Below are 23249 nucleotides of genomic sequence, written 5' to 3'. Positions count from 1 at the left end.
TGCACGGTTGGGATTAGATATGCAGCTAGGAATAGCTGGGGATGCTTGGTGCTTGTGGGGAGAGGACAAGTCCCAAAAAATATAAGTGGGGATACTAACCAAGTTAAGCAGTATACAAGTGACATCGTGGTGCCTGGCGTCACAACGCATCATCACACATGGCATGAAGTGACATCAAAAGAAGTGCCATCAGATATTCACACCTCACACATATGTTTATCAGGTCTATCATGAGTACATTTAAGCGCACTACGAGATTTAACGATTGAGATTTTGCATCGGGTTGTGTCAATATAGTGGCGCAACCCTGATGCAAAATCTGGGCCAAAACTAAGACATTCATTTTGTTTTCAAACTCAGCCACTAAGAAATTGGCAACAAGGAGAGAAACCAGGATGTCTGGTCTGATTAATTAGCTGCAAAGACTGTATTTTAAAATATGTTATGGGGTTAATGTATGCATTGCAGAGATGCATGGCCAGTAAATCTTTGAATACAATAATAATGGTAGCATTAAATTGAGTAGCACTATAGAAGCAATAAAATGTTTAAAAAAATTATTTGTGTAAATACTGGGACAGACCCAACACATCTGACATTCTTACAGTGCATGCATATCTCTTGTATATAGGGACTGAACAAAATCAGAAGCATGCTACACTTAAGTACCTGTGAAGTGATAACAAGCTATGGGCCTTTGTTTCCCCTCCATTGCATTTGCATCTAAGTGTGAGGCTCCAGACCATGCCCAGCCAGGATCATATTGTAACAACAAGCATTTGCAATGCAATAGGTCTCGCATTTATACAAGTTTGAGCTATTGGCATTGTAAATGACAGTGCCTTTTACTCATGTTTTAAAAAAAACAAACTTAAATAAAAAGCAAGTCTCGCATTTGCAAAAGTTTAAGCTATTGGCATTGTTCATGACAATGCCTTTTTTTATCTATGTTATAAAACAAACACATAAATAAATTCCATTATCATTTACAATGCCAATAGCTAGTGTTGCATTGTTATTAGCAATGCCAACTGCTCACACTTTTATAATGCGAGACCTATTGCATTGCAAATGCTTGTTCTCTGTGTTGGACTGACCCGTTTTCCGACCTTCCTTGTTGTGATGCGCACTGAACGCTCCCGCTTCTTCCGGTGCAATGTGTCCCCTAATCCGACAGTTGCCTCTTCCCTTCACGACGCTCATAGTCATAACTCTTCGGTACTTCGCCTCCCCTGCTAAACGGATTACGTCCTGGTACACGAACAGCCCACTCTACTTTTACACAGCGGCCATATTGCGCTGTACGTGGTTTTCCTTTGCAGCTCAGTCTCTCTGCAGTCTTAACATGGTCGCGCCCCTCCTAAGGCGGGCTATACAGGACACGCGGCTCTATGGTACACTATTAGCCTTGTTGTACTTTACTCTCTTTGGTAGGTGTCCCAAACATGGCCGCTGAACTCGTTCGATGATACTGACGCACACAGGATACCTGTGCATTCGCACTATAGCTAAGCAGACGCATGCACAAACACTCAAAACTGTTTCCCACGGACCGTGTTTAAAGACACCCCGCATGCGCGCTGTCTGCGTGATGCAAGACGAGTTTGCGCAAAGGCGCCCCCTGCTGGAGCCTGCCTCACATCTACCTGGAGCAACGTTCCGTAGCACAGCAAAATATCCTCTTGCGTCTGTTGGAGGCACTACGCCTTATCCCCTAGCCAAGGCCGTTTACTCGCTGGCTTCCCCTACCACTAGTCTTAGGCACTGCGGTCGCAGCTCTGCTGAACTCTCGGGCTCCCCCTGCCTGCTCTCCAGCGCATCGCGCTAACTCCCCAGTCTCATCGGAGGGCGGGAGCTGCTCTGCACACTGAGGCTGAGGACAGAGAAGGAGCCGCTGCCGCCGCCATTTTCGCAGCGCCCGCTGCTCCGCATGACCCGGAGCGGCTTTTAGAACACAGGAACACACCCGCTCCACCGCGATCTAACAACCCGCGCATGAGCGGGCTCAGACCGCTGTGCCCGGCCCCGGCCCCAGCCCGGTGCTGAGGCTCATGGGCTACCCCCGCCTCACCACCTCCCCGCAGCTCTGTAGGCGGCACCGGGGGACCGGCGGGCTGGGTACTGGGGCATCCCGAAGACTAGCTTCGAGCAGCCCCGAAGACCGGACGCTTCGCCCCGCCGACCTTTCCGCGCCATCACCTTCTATTTTCCACTACAGCCCTTTCTGCGTTCCCCGCTGTCTCCTTCACTCCACCCCCGTAGCTTCTCACCCACAGCACCCTTCCCGGTCCCTGCTTCTTTTTCTCCCGTGCTTCCCATCTCTACTCCCGCTGCACTGTCTCCCTAGTCACCCCCCACTGCATTCTTCGCTCATTTGCCTCCGCCCGCTCTCTTATCCTGTCCCTCAAGGCCGTCTCACCCACTTCGCGCTCCTCATTGCCTTGTATCCTGTTTAACCCCAACCCCTCTTAGATCCGCTCCCCTGGTCCGGACAGCTGGCGTCCCCGTTGGTCTTTCTACGCGGTAAGTGTCTTCTTTTTGTTCACTTTATTCTCCGCACCTGGGTGGAGGGAGGGTATGCTCTCGTGCCCACCCCACGCGCGCCACACAACGGGCGGAATGTTTATACCTCCAGTCTCGTTAACCCTGCTCTTTTTTGCGCGGCGGGGAGTGGGCGTCAGCTGGTGGCGAGCACTATGCTTGTTTCCTTTTAGTTTTTTAGCCGGTGCTGAAGACTCTTTTGGAGACACTTACTGTATAATGTAAACGTTTGGCTATAAAAGGGCAGGTGGTATGTTTTTTGACACTGCTTTGAGAGGTTCCTTGCCCGCTGACACATCCTGGTACAGTCTGTTTTACGGGATGTGGGGCGGGGTGACAGTGGTATTTTGACATTGCTCGAAGCTCTTGTTTGTGTGTGGGGTGTTAAGGCAATTCTCTGTTTTTGAAGCCACATTTTCGCAATGAGGAGGTTGTCTCCATCCTCTTGTTTGATTTTGAGATGATCACACGAGAAGAGGTGGGACATTAGTAACTATATACATTGTACGATCGTCCTTTTGAAATGGGAACCTATTCGGGCCAGTGTTTCTTGGGCTTTAGCCGACCCTGGAAACGCACTAAGTCGTCACCGATTATGCTTGCATCTCTTACAACACTAGTCCTGAATTAAATATCTCTTAAAGCTTGTTCAGGTTGGTCTGAGTATTTCCTGTCACCTCTGGATACTAGCATGGCTTTTCCGCAGACTCCTCGTCAATGGTCAGTTTTGCTCGTTAATTGTATGTAAACAACCGTGAATTTAGTAGATGTGATCTTTTTATTTTGTATACGCATCGAGTCCTACACACACAGCACGTGTCCTTTCACTACTGTCTTCCCCCTTAGCGTGCTTCTGATTTCAAGAGGCGGTTTTCATTCTAGCAGTTGCACCATGTCATGTGATTGTGTGCAACGTAATGTGCGGTTTTTACGGCCAAAAATAAGATGAGGTCGAAGGTAGCCTCTCTGAAAGGGACAGGTAGGTTTTGCTTGGTAGTTTTAGTTAACCAATCAGCCTTTTTAACATCAAATGGCAATCGCCAGGGCGGTGTTCTTCATTCTCTGCTATTGTCAGGATTCAATTACAGGACCTGAGGCTTCTGATTATGCATCTTTCTATTTATTTTGCCAATGAAAACGGTTTTTTATTCAAATAAACTACATTTCCCATGACGCATAGCTGTACATCACATCCTGTAAGACCCTACAAGAGCCACCATATCCAGAAACTGAAACGCTTTTTTTTTTGCTGCTCAGGAGTTAAGTCGATTTCACGATTTTACATGTGCTTGTTTGCGCTTAATGATTTATGCGCTTTGTTTAGCCTTAATTGCATGCAGAGCGTTTCCCGCCTTATGTATTTTCAGCCCGCGGGGCGTTGTAATGGACAGATTCACGATGGGAGCTCAGACCTAATGACTGATTCTGGCCCAGTAGGGCATTATATTTACAACTCCCGCTGGGAGCAAGCACCGCGCTGTTTTAGGCAGCGTCTTTACTGATTGCTGTACGCGGACGGCTTCCCCTAATTGCCAGTGCGTTTAATTTTGTGAGCCTGCATCGCTCCGATGTGCGTAGCCCAATTGGGCTACTTTTTGGTAGCTTTTGGGCTACACACAGCGCTTGCGACCCCGAGTGCCCCGAAGCTCAATTGAGCCGGAATTCACACGGAGCTGTTGCACTTACGCCTGACTTGGCTGAAATAAACGTCTGGCCCCCTGGAGTGAGCACACGCTCCACAGACTGGTCTATTTGGCTCTCCATATGCCCTGTGGGCTGTAACAGTATTTCTACAGCTTTGCTGAGGAGCTAGGTGCTTGATTTTTCTGTGTGGTGTGGGTTGGCTCCCCCCTTTACTCCTCTGTTTTGGTCCTCATTCTATTAAGACTATTTACATATTTATCAATAGTGGATGACTGGGTCAGGTATGAAGAGGATGAGATGTATCAGGAAGAAGTGCAAACAACTTCTTTGGAGGACAATATTGTTGAGGCTCTGGTCGCTTCTGTCCAGGAGTCCGTCAACCGGGCCATAGAAAAAGCAGTGCCTGACCGTGTGCAGCAGGCTCTGGCTGCTGCGTTGAAACCCATCACTAAACAGTTGGAGAGGTTTGCTAAGTGGCACCTATTGACCCTCTGAAGGGCGAGGCATCTGCCGCCCCCATGGCGAAGCCGTGGCCCCATTCAGGCCCGTTGGTGACGCTATTCAACCCAGCAGGCGAGATCATCTTAAGCGCCAGTACACTGATACGGATACTACGGGGACTGACACCCCTGAGGAAGAGGCCCCTCCCAAGAAGTGGTCACGCAAGTCAAAGAATGTGGAACAGGATCCATCTCCAACTGAGAACACATAATTTACCTTCAATCTGGCCGACGTGCACCCTAGGTCGTCGGGTTTGGCTCCGGCCCCAGTGGTGGCGGCGGCGTATTTTCACGATAACTTGCGCCGCAGCTTCGATAAGGAAGTGCGTAGCAGGTTGCGTTCGGAGTGCCCTAGGCCCAATATCCCGACAAAGTGACGGACACGCTGGACATATACGTCAGTCTCCTTACTTTTCTAAAGAAGTAAACTAAAGACCCCAAAAAGGGAATTGATCGTGCCTGGCGGGGTTGCCAGGACAAGCTCCTGGATGTGGCAGGGCAACTGGCCAAAATCCTGGAGATAGCCCTGGAGGCGAAGGAGTTTGGTGCTCCCGTAGATCCTGACGTCTTGGCGGGGTGGTCCCAAAGGGCGATCTGTTTGTTGGGGGAACGCCAACTGTGCTATATCCACCGAGAGATGTAAATCACTCCTCATACGGATGGACTTTAACTTGACGGAGCTTGCTTCGGCAGAAACGTGCCCTTTGGGAGAGGGTAATCTCTTCGGCGACTGCTTCGTGAAGGACGTGTCCAAATATGTAGGCACATTCATGTCCCTTGACAAGGCCCAGTCTGGAATAAAGCGAGTTTTCCAGATTGGCCTTTTTAATCGGGCCTGGCAAGGCAGAGGACGCTCGCCAGGCCACCAGTACCACCAAGGTCCTCAGCGAGGTGACTACGGCTGTGGCTGAGGCGAGTGGGACTCCACTCGTGGGGGTACCTTCTACTCCACCAGACAGCGCTTCAACAGAACACGTTTCAAGAGAGAGGGACATCGAGCGGGTTTCCAAGCTCCAGAGTCTGCAGGTAAGAGTTGCAAACAAATGTCTGTTACCCTTGGCGGGGGTCGTACTCTGTTTTTCTATCACAATTGGGCTCTGATATCACAAGATGCATGGGTTCTACAGATAGTTTAGGGTTTTCACCTGGAATTTTATCAGACTCCCATTCAGGAGGTTCCACCCCGACCACTTTTTTTCCCAACTAGAGTGCGATTTTTATAGATGCAGAGCTCGGCGCCTTGCTGCAGAAACACGCGATTGCATATTGCCGGCGGTTCGAATATTTGATCCTTCCTTTTGGTGCTAAACCAAGGTGATGAAACCAGTGGTTGCACATTTACGAGAACAGGGCACCCACATGGTGTATCTGGACGATATACTCATCATGGCACAAACTCCGACCTTAGCTGCTCAGCATTTGCACATGACCATGTCTATTCTTCAAAACTTGGGGTTCGTGATCAACAAACCGAAATCGGCTCTATGTCCTTCTCAGACTATGGACTTTCTGGGTTTCGTCATAAATTTGCAAACGGCCCAGTTGAGCCTTCCCCGCTCCAAATTGAAGGATTGCAAGAAGGAGCTTTCCACTCTGTTGTCAAAACAGACAGTCTCATTGCGGGCGATTGCCAGGATCGTGTGTCTTCTGGCATCCTCCATACAAGTGATTTTTCCCGGGCCATCTTCACTACAGGGCCCTTTAGAGACTGAAGATTCAACACCTTCAGAAGGGTCTGTCCTATACGGACCGGGTTCCACTTTCAACGAAGTATGAGAGGAAATACAGTGGTGGCTGAGCCACGTAGATGCCTGGAATGGCAGAGCCATTTTCGGCTCTCAGCCAGAGGTGGTCGTAGTCAGACGCCAGCCGTTGGGGCTGGAGAGAGCGCTGCGGCGATGTCTCCACCGGAGGTCGGTGGTCTCTGCGCAAACTCGATTTGCACATCAATTGCCTAGAATTGTTGGCGGGGTCATTCACGATCCGGACTCTCTCCCAAACAAGGCTCCTGCTGCAGCCTTCTGCAGATGGACAATATATCAGCAGTGAGGTATATCAACAAGTTGGGAGGCACAAGGTTGCCATTACTGGAGGCGAGAGCCAAGGACTTTTGGCATTACTGCCTCAATCATCAGATTTTGGTCGTAGCGGAGTATCTTCCGGGACAATCCAACGTAGTAGCAGATTGGAACTCTCGTTACCTCAAAGATTACAGCGACTGGCAACTCCTGCCCCGGATAGTCAGTTGGTTACAAGCTGTGTGGGGCACATGCGCAATAGACCTCTTTGCGTCCAGACTGCACTGTCAATTTCAGGCGTTTTGAGGCCGGATGCGTTAGCACAAGCAACAAATGTGTTCTCCCAGGACTGGTCAAAGGCTCTGAATTATGCCCCCCCCCCCGCCATCTTGATTCCCAGGGTGACTACTCGCGTGACCCGTCAATGGGCGGAGGTCATTATATCCCCACTGTGGAAGTCGCAGCCCTGGTTCCCAATACTATTTGAGATGAGCTGCGACTTCCCCAGTATGATCCCATGGTCATCAATGCTCCAGGTCCCTCATGGAGAGGTGCATCCGATGGTAGTGTCGGGCCAGTTGTCCTTGATGTCCTGGAGGCTTTCAGGCAACGTTGGGAAATGCCAGGATTTTCGGACACGGCTGCGGCCTTCATCAACCAGGCTTGGGCCCCTTCCACCAGAAAGCGATATTCTTCCGCCTGCATGGGCTGGGTTCTTTGGTGCATGGAACAGGTGGGGGCAGAGTTATCCCATGTTGTGAATTTCTTATCGGAGAAAGCGTCCGAGGGTTTGGCGTACCGTTCCGTTAACAATTTTAGATCCGCCATTTCCGCTGGTCATTCCCAAATAGATGGCAAGCTTGTGGGCATGCATCCAGTTATTTGTAAACTGTTGAAAGGTATCTGTGTTGCGACTCCTCCCAAGCCAAAGTATTCTTCTTTGTGGGATGTATCTTTACTTCTTTCCTTATTTGATAAATGGACAGATATAATTTGTTAACTAGGAAACAACTATCGTCTAAACTCGCCATGTTATGTCTCTCTGCCTGCCGATGCTCATCCGGCTCTGGATATTACAGGTAGAGTATTTACTCCGGAAGGAATTTCCTTTAATATTACTGCCAGGACTAAAACCTTCTCGAACTATTGATTATCATGCTTTTCCTGCTAATGCAAAGTTATGTGTAGTTCAATGTCTTAGAGCATATGAAGATTGTACGAGGTCCATACAACCTGATGGATCAGCTCAATTTTTGATTGCGTTACAAAAACCCTATAAGCCTGTGACTACTATAGCCAGATGGTTAAAATCCGTCATGCTAGAAGCTGGTATTGATACCCAGGTATTTGGCGCACATTCTGTTCGTGGTGCCATGGCCTCCAAAACCTCCATGTTGGGTTCTACCATCCAAGATGATATGAGGTCTGCTGACTGGTCTTCCGAGTCTACATTTAAACAATTTTATTATAAACCGGTGGGTGATATAGCATCAGTTGTATTTGATAAGCGTTAAACTAGCATAATCAGAAGCTTCTGGTCCTGTCATAGAATAAAAAAATAACTAGCATTCGCGCCAAGAATTTTTAATTCTATTAAGGACACGGAGGCGAGGATTATCCCACCCGGTTATATTACAATGTTTGTAATGATTACCCACCCGTATGTATTATATATTCTGTTTAAGCAGAAGTTACGGGGTTTCCTGTGTTTCATTCCTTTCAGGCTCTGAAAAGAAGATGGACTAGAAGTACTTCTGGTAAAGAAGTTCACTTTCCAGTTGGTTCGGTTTCTTCCAATGTAGGGGGATGTTTGTTGTTGGACTAAAAATGTTCAGGCAAAGAAAGATGCTCAGTTTCCGGATATGGTGGCTCTTTTAGGGTCTTACAGGATTTGATGTACAGCTATGCATCATGGGAAATGTAGTTTATTTGAATAATAAAACGTTTTCATTGGCTGCTGTGGGTAGCAAGAGAAGCATAGTCCTTGCCTCCGTGTCCTTAATAGAATTGAAAATTCTTGGCGCGGATGCTAGCAATTTTTTTTTATTCTCTAGGTTTCAGTCACTATACTTGTGAAAGGTACAGATAGTATTTCATTTTTTAGGTCTAGCCTGACCCAGCGCATGCGCTGTTCTGGTGAGACTTTTAGTAAGGGCTTCAAAAAATGCTACCATGCCCGGCCTACAGCTTGTGTGCATGTGCGCAGTCGTGCGCTTATGAGCAGAGGTGCCATATGGCTTTCCTCTCGCTCTCCCACGCGCGTGCCTCGCTCTGTCTTGCTCCCCCTCCACAGAGCAAGTCTCTCCGCCGCACGTCTTGCAAAATCGCGGCCAATGCTTGTTAATGTTGGGACCTAAGTCTGAAATACTAAATACGTTTTAGAATATAACTGGAAGCGCAGAATAGCTGAAGCATGCATTTTATTTTAAGACTTGTGTAAGAGGGTGTTCTCTGTTGAGTGGAGCATGCTCTGCTTATAAATAAATACTGTGGGTAATGACGGACAGGGTGCAGGTCTGCAAAGAAGGACTAAATGCTCAAAAAATCCAGACTGGCTTAAACAAGCAAAATATGTTACGGTAAGAGGCACAAGTAGCTACAGACTTACACGAGTAACACCCTAACAGCATGCAAAGTGGCTGGGGCAAAGCACGAAAGAAGACACACATCATCAACCAACAATGAAGACTCGAACGTTCATTGTGATAGACCTGTTGACAGAGGTGTGCTACGCTAGACAGAAGGTATCTCAAAGGATCGCTCAGCATAGGGGACGAGGGGGAGAATCCTCTGGCACTACCAACGGAGACTTCCTCAGGGTGAGAAATTGGTTGAAGGATAATTTTTGCATCCTAAGGTTTGGGGGTTCACAATAATAACCTCCTCTCACCGGGCCTCTTTGGGTGCTGACACTGGTTGCCATGGTACCGGGCGGCAATTACCCTCTCAGACCCTCGGATGCTCCAGACTTGCACATAGCCCCAGAAAGCCTCTCTCAAAGTGCCCGACTCCCTTCCGGTTCACAAGGCCGTCCCTCCTATTTACTTTCTTCCTGTCAGCTCCTTTCCAGTGACGTGCTCGATGTGTTAATGCGCATGCTTACGAAGACTTTCACGCAGAATAATAGGACTCTCGGACTTTCACCTGCTCGCTATGGCTTCTGTTATTCAGGAAGCCTTCTTAGGGCTTTTAGTGGCAACAGTGCGTCCTCACTTGACAGTCTTTTTAAATTAGAGAAGCGTAAGCTTATGTTGAGTGCAGCAGTATCGGGCAATGACATGCATTGTGTGTGTGTGGCCTTTTGTGTGCGCTGTCACTTCCATTGCGCTGGTGCCAGTCAGTTCATCAATCATGATGTCTACTATTTTATTTTAGACCGTGTAAAGGAGGCCAAGCAGGGTAAGTTGTAAACGAGTAGTTTAAATCTACAACCAAGGAGCCCACGACCAGCCATCCTGCTCTCTTCTTAAACGTCACACCAATTCTCCTTCGATAAATTTCATCTAGAGACGGGTGCTGGAAGTGGAAAACGCACTGAGTTAACATCTGTAAACATTGCGCGAACTCTGCATAGTTGATAGCAGCCACATGGCTCACACAAACACCAATATCAAATTTAAATACAAACGACAAATCCTCTTCCCCTTCAGAAACAATAAAACAAAGCTACATTTAATATTGCAAGAAATGTACATAAAAATCCCTGAAGCGAGAAGGCATGGAAATATTGCGAGTAGACCTGCTTACATGCATGGCGACATTTTAGAGCAGGCTAGTGGGTAATTAAAAAAACAAGCATTGGCATAGCCAATAGGTCTCGCCTTTGGGACCTTATAAGTGTTTAGTTATCCAGCACAATACCTTGGTGCAACAACATCAAGTGTTGCATGGCTAAACACTTATAAGGTCCCGAAGGCGAGACCTATTGGCTATGCCAATGCTTGTTCTTATTAAAGTGTGGGAAATACAAAAATGAGACAAAAGTTAGCACTTGAGGGTAATATGTAAGAGCATTTTCTTGGCTAGTAAACAGGCCTAACATGGCTTACGCAAAATAAGTGCAGACTGGCCAAATGTGTGGCAAGGTCTTGGGTGACAATTCTGATTTTATGTTGATATAGTTTTGAAAACGGCCACGATGTTGATGGTAAAATAATCTGGGGCACGCATAGCCTGCTCTTATGTAGAGTGCTGTCACATTGATAACCTTGGCAGATTGCTGGCAAATTACATTTGTATGAACCCAGCTATAGTATGGTGTGTGCTTCCCCCAGGTACTATGTACAAGGCTTTTCGGTGGAATTGACACCTAATGTGAATACATGTTTGTGTAATAAGCCTGTCGCTCATCTGCGTCAGTTGCTGATGGCTACTTCTGATATGCTTAACTAAATGATATGTGGCTTGTATATCATCAGCCTTAATTGTCTTCATGTGAAATGGCTAGAATGAAACTGAAGTTCTTTTACTTCTGCTTCTCACACCACTTAATGTAGTACTCGGTGCTGCAGTTAAACTGCAGATTTGGCGATACACACAAACTGTGACATTATTTAAATTTTGCTGTGAGTTGAATAACATTTTCTTAATGGACCTATAGCCAGAAAGTTGCCTAATATTGAAGTACTTTTGTTTTCCTTAATCTACTGCTCCATACTACTTTAACACTAAAGTCCCCCTAATCTTCAAATTCCTGCTTAAACGTCTTCCTGTGTGAAACTCCCACTGCATGTTCTAATGGAACAACAATGCAAACATAATGGCATCTCACATTCTGATAGGAATACCAAATGTTCAGCAGAACTATCTGCACTATTGTACGAAGACCTGTGCTTGATATTTGCCGCTATTTTGATCTATCACTATCCATCATAACCTTTTATTCTCTCCCTCTCATCAGTCAACCCATGGTTGAATACCCTATCACAACATATTTCTACTCGAGTATTTTGATCGGAGTCGCTGCGTGATTTGCAGTCTGTTCATTTCTAGCTGCACTCTTTCTGACTGAAGTCTGACTAACAAGTTGGTTGGAATTGTGTACTTTTGACCTACATTTTGATTACAAGCCAGCAAACAAGATTTAAGATAATTTTGTTTTGCGCTTTAACTTTCACATTATACCCTATAGTTTTGGTTTCAGAGGATTCAATTTACTGTGTCACTTATAACAAGCGGGTGCTTTCTCTGAAACGCTGGTTGTTTATTTTTTCAACTTTACCATACGTTTTAACATTTTTCTTTTCTCTACCTTGTTGACAACCCTGCTGGTTTATAACGGATTATATCTGCAGAACTTACTCAGTACTCCTGCTGTTCAGAGATCCAATGGAAAGCCATTCGGTTAGTCAGTGCTTCATCGACCCACATTTTCAACTCATTTGATCTACTTACTTGGGTCCTTGCAGCAAGATTAGCATTGGTTTGAAGCACAAACGGGCATGCATGTTTCTTGTACTTCGGCTGACTGATAAGTGGAGAGCACTGCAATCAGTGGCATATTCAGTTGTTCTTCAGCTTTGACCACGAATGCCTTCCGCTTCCCTACCCATCTCCTGTCCACAACAGGGTTGTAACAATTACTTTTCCTCCTAAAATGTATTCTGAACTGAAGAAGACTCCACTGAATTGAAGTGCAGGACCGAAAAGTCTTTTTTACCATATCCGTACACCTTTTACCTAATCTTATCATGGATTAGTTTATTAAAAAATGTATTTTATAACTAAATTTATCTAAACCTCAATTGAGGTATTTTTTTGTCAAATATTGATCAATTTTAATCGCTTCACTTTTTTTGAGTTGCACTGCATCACTTTTTGCCCAGTGTCTCCTTTATCCTTGGGTATCACTGCACGAAATACAATTTGAAAGCACCCCGCCATTAAAATCTAAATTTAATGCATGGTTTACTGCAACTTTTCTCATTCCTTATCTTCCTTAGATATAGATGTCCTGCCAGTACTCTGCAAAAAATATTTTGAATGTCTTCGTATTCACACATGATATTGTTTCATGTAGAATACCTAGCAGCATATAACTGTCAACCCTGTGAAAAAACTGTTTATTTAAAATCATTACAATTCGGAAACACTTTTGTGGTGAATAAAATAAAGATAAAAAATGAGCCGTTAAAATAAAAGTTGAAGACCTGATATTACAAAATTACATTGGGGTAGGGAATCCCAGATTTAAGTTTGCATGATTTTCCAACGACATACATTATCTGAAAAAGGATGAGCGCTGGGGTGGTGCAAAAACTTGATTCTTAAAAGGGGTGTGGTTCCATTAAAACACTTAAAAAAGAAAAAGCTGCCTTAGTCAACCCTCATCCCCCGTCACTGGCACTACCCGCAAACTGTTTATTACACCATTTGTGAATGGCGCACAATTCAGATCAGTTGCCCGTAATGTATGAAACTGATCTCACACATGTGAAAGAAATTCAGTATGCCACGAGACTTCGGCTGTGGATGTATGTAATCATGCCAAAAATATAATTTTTATTAGACTGTGTATTTAGTGGCCGATTCTGGGGAGATGGTAGGCAGTTGTATTCATGGCTTCGGCAGAGCTTGGTGTGAACAATATAATTGTCCATTGTCCCTTATCTGAAAGTCCCATTAGTTTCATCCTGTGTTGATTGCCTTTCAGCAAAAACACTAGTCTGCCTGATGCTAGCTAACTAGTTTTACCTGTCGTTTGTTAAATTTATTTTATCTTGAGCCAAAACTTTAAATTCTTCTTGTTGCATTTAGCTTAGTCAACATTGTAATTATTTGTAATACGTACTATAATTGCACTGCGTATGCTGCAGTTTTGCAAAAACCCACAATAACAGTAAAGATTTCTAAGCTTCAGTCCGTTTGGGAGAAATACATTAGAAAAGTTTCATTTGAAAGGCCTTCCATTTTAGCGCTTGACCTTGTGCCAAATTTCTGTCTTTGCTCTGATGAACATCCTGTTTACAGCCTAAATATTCCATTGCCCCCCAGAAGGCTGGTGATTAAGGACTAGGCTTAACATAGCAGAAAACCCCTCCGTGGACTCATGGTTATTTATACCTATATCACTAACTTTCTATTGGAATCTCCAGGTGGAGAAACGTCCCACCAAACTGATAGAATCTAGCAACTTGGTTGACAAGCTGTTTTAGGGATACTGAGATTTGGCATCTGATCAGATGTTTCTTGAGAGAAGTCCTTTATAGCAGGTGCGTTGGAGATATTAGGCGCATGGCCCATGGGCACCAGTCATTTCTGCTATGTGGCAGAACAATATGGGAGCTAGGTCGAAGGCTTCGGGGAAAAAAAAACTATAAGAGGAGGCTGGGTGCAAAGGACGCGCTGGGTTGGGGGGAAGCAACGCAAAAAACAGTTTTGAGAAGGGTGTGGCACACGAGTGCAACGAAACGTGTGCTTTCATAAAGTGTTTAAATGACAAGGAAAATATAGCTCTGCATGTAAGCAGTGAAAGCATCCAAGTCATGCAGTCAAAGGCATGGCAGAAGAGCTATGCTCCAGAGTAAATACCTACACAAGAAGAGGAATGAAAGCCATCAGATAAGAAACAAGCCAGTGAGTTTGACAAAACAGCCAATCGGGGGTAAGCATTGGACTGAAACCTAAAGCCCACTGTAATTCTTACCATGTCAACAAAAGTTCTTTATCAACAGTTAACAGCTGTCTTTAGGCAAGACCTAGAAAAGGAAAGGTCTGACTAGAATAGAGCTTGCTTATTCATTAATGAAGTCTGGTGTTTACCGGGACCTATTGATTGTACAAAAGTTATACTATATCATACTTTTAGGAGCATTCAGCCAGTCTTTTTCATCCTTTGTTGCGTTATTCACATTTTCTTATGCCCACTACAGTATTGAGCTAAGGACAGTGGGTTAGCCCACTTCTGCCTCTGGCTAACTTCATTGTGAGTAACAGCATGTTGCTTTTCCTCCAAGGAGCACACCTACACACAAAGGTGTTTTCTTCCATTCCAGGGGCTACCATGGCAATGCTTGCATTTTTAAGCCCAAAAACCCTTTTTTGCATTTAGTCAATTTTTTTTGTATTGGTGAGGCCTAGCAGATATAAAAAAAAATGGCAAAACAGGCAGTTGGCAGGGAGAAAACCTTGACAGCCAAGGCCAGACCTAGTGGATTTGCCACTGCTTGTTTTTGTAATTTTGCATCTGTTATCAAGGATCCAGGCTATGTTTGTTTATACCCTGTTTGTTTATTGCCTTGTGCTATCGCCTCTTTTAGGAGCGCTCACATTAACATCAAACAATCTTTCATTGACTGATATTCTGCACTAGAATGGGGGGAAAATAGCTACAAATAATGTTTATTCACATATGGTGTTACAGGCTCCAATGTCAGTATTGTTTGTAACAACCAGAACTGGAACCCTCAGGCCATGTCCTGTTAAGTTGCTGTGGTCCAATTGAAATGTTTTTTGGGAAGGCGAGAATTCTGACAGCTTTTGAAAACTTCTTACGGGCTAAAAATTGGGTGGAACGCCTATCAAGGCAGAATGTGAGAAGCGATTATGCCCTCTTTAGTCCTAAGTAGTGGCATCTACGCTACTAAATATGGAAACGCCTACACGATCTCATTTTAAGGGAGCCTTTTGTTTTCATTAGTCTTAGTTTGATAGCCTGTTTTGACGAGTGTATGTTCACTGGGCAGTAGTTTTGACAAAAAGAAATAAAGCCGAGCCCCCACCTTTTACTTGAATTTTATTATGTCAAATAATTAGGGTCCTCACTCACTCTGGGTTTATTCAGAACTTCCAACAACTTAAATTGTTTTGCCATCTAGCAGCAGAAAGTTGACACCAACTCGAAGTTGCAGTTTCCCCCCCTATTGAGGCTTTCAGATTCTGATTTGAGGGGATGGTTATTGATCGGGGGATGTTGAATTTTTAGAAGTGAATTAAATCCTTCTTGGATTGATGTGATGTTGAAAGAGGTGTTTTTATAACCTGATGAGCTTTGCAGAAAGCGTGAAATGATGCCACATAGTGGCTACACATATTAATCTCCATTTTAGCCATTTTCAGTCGAATGAAGCTAGGTAAAACCAACCTTTGTTGAAACTAATCTGTGGCGTCCAGTCGTTTCATGACAGCTCTTTGGAAGTTGTCAAATGAGCATCTCAATTTACAGGCCTTTTTGTTCTCGACTGGAAGTTCCCTTTTTCACAAGTGACTATGTAGCTACTGTTATCTCCTTGAACAATGTCAGTAAATGTCTCCAACATTTCAGTAGATTTTTTCCATGAACCAATGTATGTGTGGGGTTCTGAGCTTGTACTTACAGACTAGCCCTTAATGAATTGACTTTATTACAGAGATGTTTCTGCTTCAAAGTGAGTAGACTAACCCGTAGTCTATTAGAATGCCAAACAAGCGGGGTAAGGGTAGTTTAAGGATTTTGCCTAATGACTGCTGTCAGGATACTTAAAACACTTGATGTATTATAAAGGAAGCCATAGTATTCAGTAGTCTGTGAGATATTTAATGGTTCAGTCAAATGTACTGAGATCTAGTCTTAGAGCATCAATTTCTGAAGCTGGGAAATACCAGACATTGTATGAAACAAGAACTTCTAAGGAGCTTTACCTTCTGTCGCACCCATAGTGAGTTGTTAGTCTTCACATTTAAAGGTGTGAAACTGGGCCAACAACACAGTAATGGACGATGTGTGCGCCTTGAGCATATTGTCACGAGTGTAGTGTTTTATATTATGATCAGTAAGTGAAAACTTTGTGTAGTTACATAAAACATGCTTCAAATTCGCTGGTAATAAAAGCTTAGCACTGTAATCTGATAGTTATAGTTAGGGGAAGTCTAACCCTAAGAGGCATACATACTATACTGGAAGTACATCTACTTTGATATTCACTGACCTATACTTAAATATTAGGAGTTAGATGTTCACATTTGTCACATTGACTGTGCAGTGGAGGCATGTTTTAAAGGTGCTCTAACGCGCCCGTCAGCTCAACAGTGTTTTCATCAGATTCCGTTTTCAGTGGCCCTGGCCCTTTTGAAGGTATCTGCTTTAGTTGACTGTTGTTGAAATAACTGTTGTGTAAGGACAATTGATGGACAGAATGCTGAACAATGTCATACATTTGAGGAAAGCATATGTTTACGCTTTTAGTAACAAATTAAAGTGCGAGGAGTTGGAGGCAGACTTTTTAAGCCATTTATTACGCTAGTGGGAACAATATACTACACGCACTCCTGAGGCAAGTGTACAAATGCACTCGGATCAACGTTTACTCTGCCATATTTATACACAACTCAAAGCAGAGCTTATGTGACTTCATACAAAATTGCTTAGCAGTAGAAATTCGTCGGATCAGCTTGAGGTCCGTTCCAAAGTTGCATCTCAGCAGATAAGAATCAAGTATCAGTGGAAAGACCTTCTAATTCTGTGGTCTATCAGCTACATGTCCTAAACAGATGAGCAAATTTGGGAACAAGGTTCATCTTCCAGCATGTACCAAAAAGAGTTGCATAAATGAACAAAGTTTGTAGCTGACTAAAACTTAGGAGCAAAGAAGCTTTTCTTCTGAAGGGGAGCTGTATTTGAGTTGAATGACATTTGTAGGCCTATTATATGAAATTAATGTGCTTTTAGTTCACTCTATAATCCATGTCCTAAAACCAATATTTCACACATTCACCCCAGTGCAGAGATCTGGGCCTAAACCCACCGTTTTTTTTGCTTTCCGTGCCATTCCAGTTTAGACCTAGCAAGCAACATGCAAATCAGCCTTGACCCTTGTCCCCATGGAGCTGCAAACCAGCATCCTGGGACCTGTTTCCGGGTATCATCCTTCATCAGCCAAGCTAGCTTGACTCCAGTGGCATGGAGAGCACAATGCTAATACTTACAGTAAACTTTGTGTGAACCTCTGGCTTGTTTTTGTTTGGTTATCTTGTCAGTGTCATATACCCAGGGCTGGCTTTAGATCTGGTGGAGCCCGATGTGACAATCTTTTTTAGCACCCCACCAGGACCTCCTCCGATTCTCTCAGTACCACTCAGCAAAGGGGCCCCTCATCTCTCCATAGCCCCATTTCTTGTTTTAAAGCTCTGGTAAAGGCTGGGGTTACTACTCCAGTCAGCTATCCACATAAAATACAGATCTGTTCTTTGCAGCAGGCATATTAACCCTCTGCACTACTTTATGACAAATTAAAACTGCCACTAGATGAAATTCCGATCTCTCTCTCTCTACAGCAGGAACATTAATCACGAGTTATCATGACATTTTTGTTTCTGCTTGAAATCTGATCACACTGGGAATTCTGCATCCACTGCTTTGAAATCGTAAATTATCGTTAAACAGCGCTCCCACCTGAAGTCAGTGCCCTCCCTCCAGGTCAGCGCACAGTGCGGCTGCACCGGTCGCACTTCCCTAAAGCAGGCCCTGCATATTCCTTCCTCTTCTCCTGTTATTCTCCCCTTAAAACTCCGCGTATCTAACAACCATTTGATTCAATGACTTGCTTACTTTCAATGACCTGCTTTTTAGGTGTCGCTAGAGCCAGCGCATGCGCTGGTCTGGCGAGACATTTAGTAAGCAGGTTTTTAAAGTGCTGCCAAAGGCAGCCACCAGCTTGCTGTTACGCGCACAAGCACGCGCGCGCCTCGCTCTGCCTCTCCAATGTTCTGTTTCTTGGCGCCTCTCGCTCTCCCTGTGCGCGCACCACTAGCTCATTTGCTCTGCACACACTTTTCCACTAGCGTGCCATATGTGCTTTCACTTTAGCCACGGCGGGCCTTCGCGCGCTCACCACCCCTCCCCCTGTCTCCAATAATTGGAAACATGTGTGCTTTCACTTTAGCCGTGGCGGCCGCTCGCGTGCGCGCCATTTTTAAATCCGGGCTTTTTTTGTCTCTGGGGGAGGTAAAACACTCAGTTTATCTGTATCAAGCTTTCCTCTTCCAGCAATGCCTTCTGCCTTAACGCTATACAGTTGTTTTATATTCCAGTACACATCCATGTTCGGTTTTGCTATTGTGTTATCCCTCCTGGGGTCTACATTTTCTAGCTCCTGTTACAACTGTCAAGAAATGACTAGAAGAAATGAATAGCTCCGTCTTCATTTATTTGAAAAGTAGCGTGTTGTGCTTCTACGTCCGTGGTATATGTCACATTATGCGCTTGCTGATCGCTACATGGCGTGCCATGATCACTTTGGTTGGAACCGTAGAAGCTTCGTTGCACATAGCTCGCATTGGTGAAGAAAGGCTTATTTGAGCTACTGGATTTCTTTGCAGAAGTGATCTCACTGTCTAATGGCAATGTCGCTAATTGTCGCGCTTTAGACTGACCTTCATCGCTTTCTTCATGCTCCCATTTGTGTCTTCTGTCTCTGTGTTCATGTCATCTCCGTGCACATTCTGTCTGATTACAGTGACTCTTGTCTTTCTCACCTACTTCGCTGTGAACTTTCTGCATCTGTGTGTTGCCTCTGCTCCATCAGTCTATTAACTCATGTAGTTTCTGTCTGAGCTCCTTGTGTCTGCCTCTCTGTGTCCTTTATGTGTGTCTTTGATTTATGGAGTCTCTCTGTACCCCTTTTGTCTCGTAATGCTGCTTCTCTCGTTCGAAGTTATTTTATTTGTTCTGTGTCCCTTCTGTCATTCTGTTCACTCTCCTCTGTTTACGTCAGCCTTCATTTCTCTTACATTTCTCTGTTTCTACAGTGTCGCAATGCCGATTCAGTGGTCTCTTTTCAGTCCTTTGCTTTCCTGCTCTTCTCTCTGCCCTCTTTTTTTCACTATGGCCCTTCTTTTTCTCAGCGCCCGTCTTTGTCACTGTGCCCTTCTTTATGTCTGTGACCCGTCTCACGTTGTATACCCCTTCTGTTTCTCATTGTCTTTTCTTTTGTTCTGTGCCTCTTCCTTCACCTTGTTTTGTAAGCCAATGTGCTGTCAGCGCTAATGCATGCCCTCCTCCCGTGTCACAGTCCGGGTAGGCTATTAGCGTTTTTATTTTCTGAATGTCTGTATCCCGACACCCTGCTCCTAGAGTGCACAGAAATGCTCAACTTCCTACGGAGACACAGGGCAGGAGCGGCACACATGGGCGCCCCTCCCCCTTATAGCAGGACTTCCCTTCCCCCCCTAAATAGCTCGAGCTTGGCTCACACATCCAGTCTTCCTTCCAACAGTAAGTTTTAGAAATCCCCACGTATTTCCTCTTGCACACATTTACACAGACGTTCTTGCTCTCAAACGCTGTCACAAAGATTTTCTTAAACTGTGACACACTCTGACACTAATTCTCTCACACATGGTTCTCTCGGGCACAAGCTCTCTCTCGCACACACAGACCTCTCTCTCACTCACACTCTCAAACACACATGCACACATTCTCTCTCTCGCACACATTCTCTCTCTCGCACACATTCTCTCTCTCGCACACATTCTCTCTCTCGCACACATTCTCTCTCTCGCACACATTCTCTCTCTCGCACACATTCTCTCTCGCACACATTCTCTCTCTCACACATTCTCTCTCTCTCACATTCTCTCTCTCTCACATTCTCTCTCTCTCACATTCTCTCTCTCTCACATTCTCTCTCTCGCTCACATTCTCTCTCGCTCACATTCTCTCTCTCTCTCGCTCACATTCTCTCTCTCTCTCGCTCACATTCTCTCTCTCTCTCGCTCACATTCTCTCTCTCTCTCTCGCTCACATTCTCTCTCTCTCGCTCACATTCTCTCTCTCTCTCTCTCGCTCACATTCTCTCTCTCTCTCGCTCACATTCTCTCTCTCTCTCTCTCGCTCACATTCTCTCTCTCTCTCGCTCACATTCTCTCTCTCTCTCGCTCACATTCTCTCTCTCTCTCGCTCACATTCTCTCTCTCTCTCGCTCACATTCTCTCTCTCTCTCGCTCACATTCTCTCTCTCTCTCGCACCACACATTCTCTCCCTCGCACCACACATTCTCTCCCTCGCACCACACATTCTCTCCCTCGCACCACACATTCTCTCCCTCGCACCACACATTCTCTCCCTCGCACCACACATTCTCTCCCTCGCACCACACATTCTCTCCCTCGCACCACACATTCTCTCCCTCGCACCACACATTCTCTCCCTCGCACCACACATTCTCTCCCTCGCACCACACATTCTCTCCCTCGCACCACACATTCTCTCCCTCGCACCACACATTCTCTCCCTCGCACCACACATTCTCTCCCTCGCACCACACATTCTCTCCCTCGCACCACACATTCTCTCCCTCGCACCACACATTCTCTCCCTCGCACCACACATTCTCTCCCTCGCACCACACATTCTCTCCCTCGCACCACACATTCTCTCTCTCTCTCCCTCGCACCACACATTCTCTCTCCCTCTCCCTCGCACCACACATTCTCTCTCCCTCTCCCTCGCACCACACATTCTCTCTCCCTCTCCCTCGCACCACACATTCTCTCTCTCTCTCCCTCGCACCACACATTCTCTCTCTCTCTCTCCCTCGCACACATTCTCTCTCTCTCTCCCTCGCACACATTCTCTCTCTCCCTCGCACACATTCTCTCTCTCTCTCTCACACACATTCTCTCGCACACATTCTCTCGCACACATTCTCTCGCACACATTCTCTCGCACACATTCTCTCGCACACATTCTCTCGCACACATTCTCTCGCACACATTCTCTCGCACACATTCTCTCGCACACATTCTCTCGCACACATTCTCTCGCACACATTCTCTCGCACACATTCTCTCGCACACATTCTCTCGCACACATTCTCTCGCACACATTCTCTCGCGCTCTCTCGCGCTCTCTCGCGCTCTCTCGCGCTCTCTCGCGCTCTCTCGCGCTCTCTCGCGCTCTCTCGCGCTCTCTCGCGCTCTCTCGCGCTCTCTCGCGCTCTCTCGCGCTCTCTCGCGCTCTCTCGCGCTCTCTCGCGCTCTCTCGCGCTCTCTCGCGCTCTCTCTCGCGCGCTCTCTCGCGCGCTCTCTCGCGCGCTCTCTCGCGCGCTCTCTCGCGCGCTCTCTCGCGCGCTCTCTCGCGCGCTCTCTCGCGCGCTCTCTCGCGCGCTCTCTCGCGCGCTCTCTCGCGCGCTCTCTCGCGCGCTCTCTCGCGCGCTCTCTCGCGCGCTCTCTCTCGCGCGCTCTCTCTCGCGCTCTCTCTCGCGCGCTCTCGCGCGCTCTCTCTCGCGCGCTCTCGCTCTCGCGCTCTCTCTCTCGCGCTCTCTCTCTCGCGCTCTCGCTCTCGCGCTCTCTCTCTCGCGCTCTCTCTCTCGCGCTCTCTCTCTCGCGCTCTCTCTCTCGCGCTCTCTCTCTCGCGCTCTCTCTCGCGCTCTCTCTCTCGCTTTTGCGCTCTCGCGCGCTCTCTCGCGCTTTCGCGCTCTCTCTCGCGCTTTCGCGCTCTCGCGCGCTCTCTCTCTCGCTTTCGCGCTCGCTCTCGCGCGCTCTCTCTCTCGCTTTCGCGCTCTCTCTCGCTTTCGCGCTCTCTCTCTCGCTTTCGCGCTCTCTCTCGCTTTCGCGCTCTCTCTCTCGCTTTCGCGCTCTCTCTCGCTTTCGCGCTCTCGCTCTCGCTTTCGCGCTCTCTCTCGCTTTCGCGCTCTCGCTTTCGCGCTCTCGCTCTCGCTTTCGCGCTCTCTCTCTCGCTTTCGCGCTCTCTCTCTCGCTTTCGCGCTCTCTCTCTCGCTTTCGCGCGCTCTCTCTCGCTTTCGCGCTCTCTCTCTCGCTTTCGCGCTCTCTCTCTCGCTTTCGCGCTCTCTCTCTCGCTTTCGCGCTCTCTCTCTCGCTTTCGCGCTCTCTCTCTCGCTTTCGCGCTCTCTCTCTCGCTTTCGCGCTCTCTCTCTCGCTTTCGCGCTCTCTCTCTCGCTCTCGCGCTCTCTCTCTCGCTCTCGCGCTCTCTCTCTCGCTTTCGCTCTCTCTCTCGCTTTCGCGCTCTCTCGCGCTCTCGCGCTCGCTTTCGCGCGCTCTCGCGCTCGCTTTCGCGCGCTCTCGCGCTCTCTCTCTCGCTTTCGCGCTCTCTCGCGCTCTCTCGCGCTCTCGCGCTCTCTCGCTCTCTCTCTCGCGCTCTCTCGCGCTCTCTCGCTCTCTCGCGCTCTCTCGCTCTCTCTCTCGCTTTCGCGCTCTCTCGCGCTCTCTCTCTCGCTTTCGCGCTCTCTCTCTCGCTTTCGCGCTCTCTCTCTCGCTTTCGCGCTCTCTCTCTCGCTTTCGCGCTCTCTCTCTCGCTTTCGCGCTCTCGCGCGCTCTCTCTCTCGCTTTCGCGCTCTCGCGCGCTCTCTCTCTCGCTTTCGCGCTCTCGCGCGCTCTCTCTCTCGCTTTCGCGCTCTCGCGCGCTCTCTCTCTCTCGCTTTCGCGCTCTCTCTCTCTCGCTTTCGCGCTCTCTCTCTCTCGCTTTCGCGCTCTCTCTCTCGCTTTCGCGCTCTCTCTCTCGCTTTCGCGCTCTCTCTCTCGCTTTCGCGCTCTCTCTCTCGCTTTCGCGCTCTCTCTCTCGCTTTCGCGCTCTCTCGCGCTTTCGCGCTCTCTCTCGCGCTTTCGCGCTCT

General features: G+C 46.9%; 1 protein-coding gene across 12 annotated transcripts in view; it reads left to right on the top strand.

The window, feature by feature from the left end:
• The first annotated feature begins 1823 nt into the window (after positions 1-1823).
• LOC146871964 (KAT8 regulatory NSL complex subunit 1-like) overlaps positions 1824-23249 on the top strand; it is a 1874485-nt gene continuing 1853059 nt past the window's right edge. For 6 of the 12 annotated variants that reach the window (XM_085652540.1, XM_085652525.1, XM_085652531.1 and 3 more), the window contains exon 1: positions 1835-2523. The gene's annotated coding sequence lies outside the window, so the exon portion shown is untranslated. Of the gene's footprint in view, positions 2524-23249 lie in introns of all 12 variants that reach the window. The other 6 variants (XM_085652487.1, XM_085652506.1, XM_085652556.1 and 3 more) reach the window with 2 other exon arrangements.

Source organism: Triturus cristatus, chromosome 1_1, assembly GCF_964204655.1.
Source record: "Triturus cristatus chromosome 1_1, aTriCri1.1, whole genome shotgun sequence".
Taxonomy (NCBI): domain Eukaryota; kingdom Metazoa; phylum Chordata; class Amphibia; order Caudata; family Salamandridae; genus Triturus; species Triturus cristatus.
The sequence above is the reverse complement of the archived record's forward strand: the minus strand, read 5'-3'. Positions and strand labels throughout refer to the sequence as shown.